Source organism: Mandrillus leucophaeus, unplaced genomic scaffold (genome assembly GCF_000951045.1).
Source record: "Mandrillus leucophaeus isolate KB7577 unplaced genomic scaffold, Mleu.le_1.0 Scaffold551, whole genome shotgun sequence".
Lineage (NCBI taxonomy): Eukaryota > Metazoa > Chordata > Mammalia > Primates > Cercopithecidae > Mandrillus > Mandrillus leucophaeus.
In genome coordinates, this window is record NW_012105931.1 from 104,369 (window position 1) to 110,481 (window position 6,113).

Sequence of the window (6,113 nt, forward strand, 5' to 3'; positions counted from 1 at the left end):
AAGCCAGCAGTGTAGACAAGGGCACCATTTATGGATAGGTGAGAACAAAGAATAGGAGTATGGCTAGATAGAAGATAGCAGGGATGAAAAGTTTTTGGGATGCAGTCCAAGTAGCGGGGGTGACTGTGTAAAGCCCTGTTGCAAAGAGTAGGGTAAGGAAGAATAGACCTAACAAAATGAAAGGATATGTTAGGCTCATAAGTGTGACTGCTGTTCTTCAGAAATGTGGGGGAGTTTAAGGGAAGCAGGGGTGAGTACTTACAACTTCCAGGAAGAAGAGGAGAGATCAGGCTGGCTGGCTGACAGACACAGCTTTATTCTGGAATGGTGAACCCAATGGGGAGGGTCCTGGAAGCAGACGACAGTTGGAGTACTATAGATGACTAAGTAGGGTCCAGTTCATCAAGGTTGTAGAGTTTGAGGGGGTCAGATTCTTAACAAGAACTGATCGTCCAGCTAGGATGTCTTCATATGGCTGGGAATCTGGAGTAGACAAGAGAAGATTAGCAGCCTGGCAAATTTCCTGTCTAGCCTGCTGGAGGACTGGAAGATAAGACACCTAGAGGGATGGTGTCTGGGATAAGGTTGGGGCCAAGCAAGAAAGTGCGTCCATATAAAAGTTCAAGTGGACTGTACCCTGTAGCATTTTGAGGACAGGCTCTAATTCTGAGAAGGGCAAGAGATAAAAGTACTATCCAGTCCTTTTTAAGTTGGAGGCTGAGCTTGGTGAGGTGTGTCTTTAAAAGACCATTAGTCCGTTCTACCTTTCCTGAAGATTGAGGATGGTAAGGGGTACGAAGCTTCCACTGAATACCAACAGCCTGAGAAACTGCTTGGGTGGGGGAAAAGGGCAGCAATGAGCTGTGTCTGTAGTCTAGGAATAGTCAGGGAAGCAGATAATTTAGTTAAAATGCCTTGACCTAATAAGGGAACTGGGCAGGTGGGGATAACTAAAAAGGAGTGCATAAAAGAATGTTGTCCAAGTTGGCACCAGAGTTGGGGAGTTTTAAGAGGTTTAGAAGCCTGGTCGTCAATACCCAAAACAGTTATGGAGGCCAGGGAAACAGGCCCTTGAAAGGAAGGTAATGTGGAGTGGGTAGCCTCCATACTGATTAAGAAGGGGACAGACTTACCCTCCATTGTAAGAGTTACCCAAAGCATCTGTGATGGTCCAGGAGGCTTTCGAGGCAATCGGGCAGCACCAGTCTTCAGCTGCTAAGCCAAGAAAATCTGGGAAGGAGTCAGTCAGAGAGCCTTGGGCCAGAGTTCAAGGGGCTCTGGGAGTGGCTGCCAGGCAAGCTGGACAGTCCAATTTCCAGTGGGGTCCCACACAGATGGGACATGGCTTAGGAGGAATCCCAGGCTACAAGCATTCCTGGTCCAGTGGCCAGATTTCCAGCACTTGAAGCAAGATCCTGGGGGAGGAGGTCCTGAAGGACTGCCTGACCACTGTGGCTTAGGCATTTTGAAGTTCTTGTGTGCTGCAGATGTGGCTGGGGTTTGTCTCACAGTGAAGGCAAGTAATTGCAACTCTTTTCTCTTATTGTACACCTTGAAGGAGAGGTTAACTAAGTCCTCTTGTGGGGTTTGAGGGCTGGAATCTAATTTTTGGAGTTTTTTTCTAATATCGGGAGTGGGTTGGATAATAAAATGCATATTGAGAATGAGATGGCCTTCTGGCCTCTCTGGATCTAGGTAAAGCATTTTAAGGATTGTTGCCAAACGGGCCATGAACTAGGATGGGGTTTTATATTTGATGAAAAATAACCTAAACCCTAACTGATCTGGGAAAGGTCAGATAAAGAAAAAGGAGCATTAACCTTGACTATGCCCTTCAGCTCCAGCCACCCCCTTAAGAGGAAATTGTTGGGCAAGTTGGGGAGGGCTACTTGCAGAATGAAACTGTAAGCCAGGCCGGGTGTGAGGAGAGATGATAAAAAAGATTATAGGGTGGGGGAGTGGAGGCTTGGGAAGAACTGGGACCTGGTTCGGCCTGGCAAGGAGCAGCCTGAGGAGGAAGGGAGAGGTCAGATGTGTCCATAGAAAAGCAGGATTCAAAGGACTCAGAGCTTGGGATGGAGACTGAAGGAACAGACAGGAGAGAAAGGAGGAGGATTTGGCATGAGTTGCATGGGAGCAGAGATTAGGAAAGGAACAATGTGTAAAAGAATACCTGGACATCAGGCACCTCAGACCATTTGTCCATTTTACGACAAGAATTACCTAGATCTTGTAGAGGGAAGAAATCGAAAGTGCCATTTTCTGGCTATTTGGAACCATTATCGAGTTTGTATTGGGGTCAAGCAGTATTGCAGAAGAAAATAAGGCATTTAGTGTTTAGGTTTTAGGTCAGGTGAGAGTTTAAGTTCTTGAGAACACAGGCTAAGGGAGAAGGAGGAGGAATGGTGGGTGGAAGCTTGCCTACAGTGAAGGAGGTAAGCCCAGAGAAAAGAGAGGGTAGAGACACAGTGGGGGGTGGGTGGTACTTGCCACCCAGGGGAGGTGATGCTTGCTACCAAGGTGAAGGATCAAAGCAGACACCTCTGAAATATAGGTGTAATTAGGCAGGCGTCCCTGCAGTGATTAAACACCAAGGGAAGACTGTCTTCCCGAGTCCATGACTGGCGCCGGAGTTTTTGGTTCACGGATAAAACGCCTCTCCTCTGTCTCTACCAGAAAAGGAAAGGAACTGAAATTAAAGGAAGAGAAAGATTGAAGGGTGGCGCTGAAATTGAAAGGAGAAAGAGGTTGAGGGATAGTGAGAGAGGTTGGAGAAGAGAGTAAAAAGAGGCCGCTTACCCGATTTAAAATTGGTGAGATGTTCCTTGGGCTGGTTGGTCTGAGGACCTGAGGTCATAGGTAGATCTTTCTCACGGAGCAAAGACAGGAGGACAAGGGATTGGTCTCCCAAGGGAGGTCCCCCAGTCCGAGTCACAGCACCAAATGTCACGCACATCCCTGTGAAGAGACCACCAACAGGCTTTGTGTGAGCAATAAAACTTTTTAATCACCTGGGTGCAGGTGGGCTGAGCCCAGAGAGAGAGTCAGCAAAAGGAGATAGGTGGGGGGCAGTTTTATAGGATTTGTGTAGGTAATGGAAAATTAGTCAAAGGGGTTGTTCTCTGGCAGGCAGGGGGGCAGGGGTCCCAAGGTCCTTGGTGGGGAGCTTCTGAGACTCATTGTCCAGGAGAAGGAATTTCACAAGATAATGTCATCAGTTAAGGCAGGAACTGACCATTTTCACTTCTTTTGTGATTCTTCAGTTGCTTCAGGCCATCTGGATGTATATGAGCAGGCTTGGGCTCAGAGACCTGACAGCTGCCATCCAGCAGCCATTACCCTTACCCAGCTGTGGTCCAGAGCCAAGTGGCAGCAGAGCAAGGGGCATCAGCTACTGCCAAGCCCAGAACCATTTCCATCCTGCAGAAGACGACCCACCACCCACAGCTTCTGCCATCTCTCTCCTCTTTTTTCCTCAGCCACAGGCTCCCAGACATGACAGCCATCATCAAAGAGATCGTTAGCAGAAACAAAAGGAGATATCAAGAGGATGGATTCGACTTAGAATTAACCTATATTTATCCAAACATTATTGCTATGGTATTTCCTGCAGAAAGACTTGAAGGCGCATACAGGAACAATACTGATGATGTAGAAACGTTTCTGGATTCAAAGCATAAAAACCATTACAAGATATACAATCTTTGTGCTGAAAGACATTATGACACCGCCAAATTTAATGGCAGAGTTGCACAATATCCTTTTGAAGACCATAACCCACCACAGCTAGAAGTTATCAAACCTTTTGTGAAGATCTTGACCAATGGCTAAGTCATGTTGCAGCAACTCACCATAAAGCTGGAAAAGGACAAATTGGTGTAATGATTCGTGCATATTTATTACACATAGGGGCAAATTTTTCAAAGCACAAGAGGTCCTAGATTTCTAAGGGGAAGTAAGGACCAGAGACTAAAAGGGAGTAACTATTCCCAGTCAGAGGTGCTATGTGTATTATTACAGCTACCTGTAAAAGAATCATCTGGATTAGACCAGTGGCACTGTTGTTTCACAAGTGTTTGAAACTATTCCAATGTTCAGTGGCAGAACTTTCAAGCCTCAGTCTGTGGTCTGATAGCTAAAGGTGAAGATACATTTCTCCAATTCAGGACTCACACGATGGGAAGACAAGTTCTTGTACTTTGAGTTCTCTCAGCCATTACCTGTGTGTGGTGATATGAAAGTAGAGTTCTTCCACAAGCAGAACAAGATGCTAAAAAAGGACAAAATGTTTCACTTTGGGTTATATACATTCTTCATACCAGAACAGAGGAAACCTCAGAAAAAGTAGAAAATGGAAATCTACGTGATCAAGAAGTTGATAGCATTTGCAGTATAGAGCATGCAGATAATGACAAGGATTATTATTTTGTTAAAGTACTTACTTTAACAAAAACTGACCTTGACAAAGCAAATAAAAAACAAAGCCAATCATGGAAGAGCTCCTGGCCCAGGCCCTGGCCTTGGACAATGGTCAGAAAGCTCTTCCTTTAATCAATGCAGCTGATACTGGCCAACACCTGTAAGCACTGCCTAGAGAGGACATGAAATGACTAAATCTTGGCGCTAGGTTCAGAGACAGCATCTGGTGACAGACTCCCACTTTCCACAATTTCCCCAGGCCCACCCCCAAGTCCCTCCCTGCACAGGCACCTGAGCAGAGGAGACAGACAGCAGCCCTAGCCTGGTGGTGTCCACACCCCGGCTACCTGGCCATCTCAGACTCACCTATACCAGTCACACTGAGAAGTCCTCAGAGGACACATCAGCCTTGTTTAACTCAGTATTTCCCCAGCACTCCTTCTCCCCAGCTCTACCCTGGGTGTGGAGGACCCTCTGTGAAGGACAGACAACAGGCAGTCTCCTGGTCAGACCTCATCCATCCAAGCTGGTGAGCACACTCACAAATCCAGCTTCATTCAAACAGCAAAATTATTCCCACACAAGTGACATCTGGCAGTTCTTGTGTCCAGCAAAGCCATGGGACAGGCAGGACTGCCCGGGGGCTCCACATTTCCAGGCCAGGAGCAGCAGCCTCACCCAGCCTACCCCAACCCCCAGTGCCAGCCTGAGCAGGAGAGGTACCCCCCAACTCCAGGCTCAGCCCTTTACAGGCTCAGCCCTGCAGACCTTATCAGTGCCTTGGCTGATGACCCCTCTTATCCAGACATCTCAAGCTCAGCCATAAAAGGAAAGCGAACATGGCTTTCTCTGGCACATGCCAAGAGCTCATGCTCCAAAAACGCTCTTGGACAGAACAAAGATGCTCACCCCTCCCCACTGGTCCTTGCAGGTGCTGCTGACACACTCCCATCCCTCAGGGATTCGTGGGAGGGCACCATGTGACTGGAACCCAGCAGCCTGCATAGAGACCTTAGAAAGGTCTCTGTCACCTCCCAGTTCAACCTGCCCAAGAGGGTCCTGTGACCCGTGCATGGTGCAGCTCCCAGGAAGCTGCCCAGGGAGGCCCTGTCCGTACCTCTGCAGCTGCAGAGCCCATGCCTATCTACCTTCTGGAAGGCGCAGCTTCTGCAGTGGGGATTTTAGGATGGGGCAGAGCTTTGGGGAGGGAGATGCCAGGTGGCGGGAAGATCAGAGAATGTTTGGGAACCCGGCCTGTGGTTGCCAAGAAAGTTGGAAGACCTACTGAGCCTGCAGAAACTGAGGCCAGGCATGGTAGCTCACACCCATATTCCCAGGGCTTTAGGAGGCCAAGAAGGCAGGATTGCCTGAGGCCAGGAGTTTGAGACCAGCCTGAGGAACAAAGCAAGACCCTCATCTCTATAAAAAATAATTTTAAAAAAAATTATCTGGGCATGGTGGCAGGCACCTGTGGTCCCAGCTACTCGGAGGCTGAAGCAAGAGGATCACCTGAGCCCAGGAGTTGGAGGCTGCAGTGAGCTCTGATTGTGCCACTACACTCCAGCCTGGGCAACAGAGCTAGACTCTGTCTTTTCAAAAGGTGGGGAGAGATAGGGGCTAAACAGAACAGTGGTCACCAGAGCCTGTGAAGAGGGAGGGGTGGCCGCTCTGACCACTGCCCAGCCTGAGTGACC

General features: G+C 48.3%; 1 pseudogene across 1 annotated transcript; it reads left to right on the forward strand.

Annotated features, from left to right (window-relative positions):
- Positions 1 to 3,348: 3,348 nt before the first annotated feature.
- LOC105552367 lies at positions 3,349 to 4,551 on the forward strand (annotated as a pseudogene). The gene has a single exon (XR_001007996.1). The product of XR_001007996.1 is annotated as a phosphatidylinositol 3,4,5-trisphosphate 3-phosphatase and dual-specificity protein phosphatase PTEN pseudogene (transcript).
- The last annotated feature ends 1,562 nt before the right edge of the window (positions 4,552 to 6,113 follow it).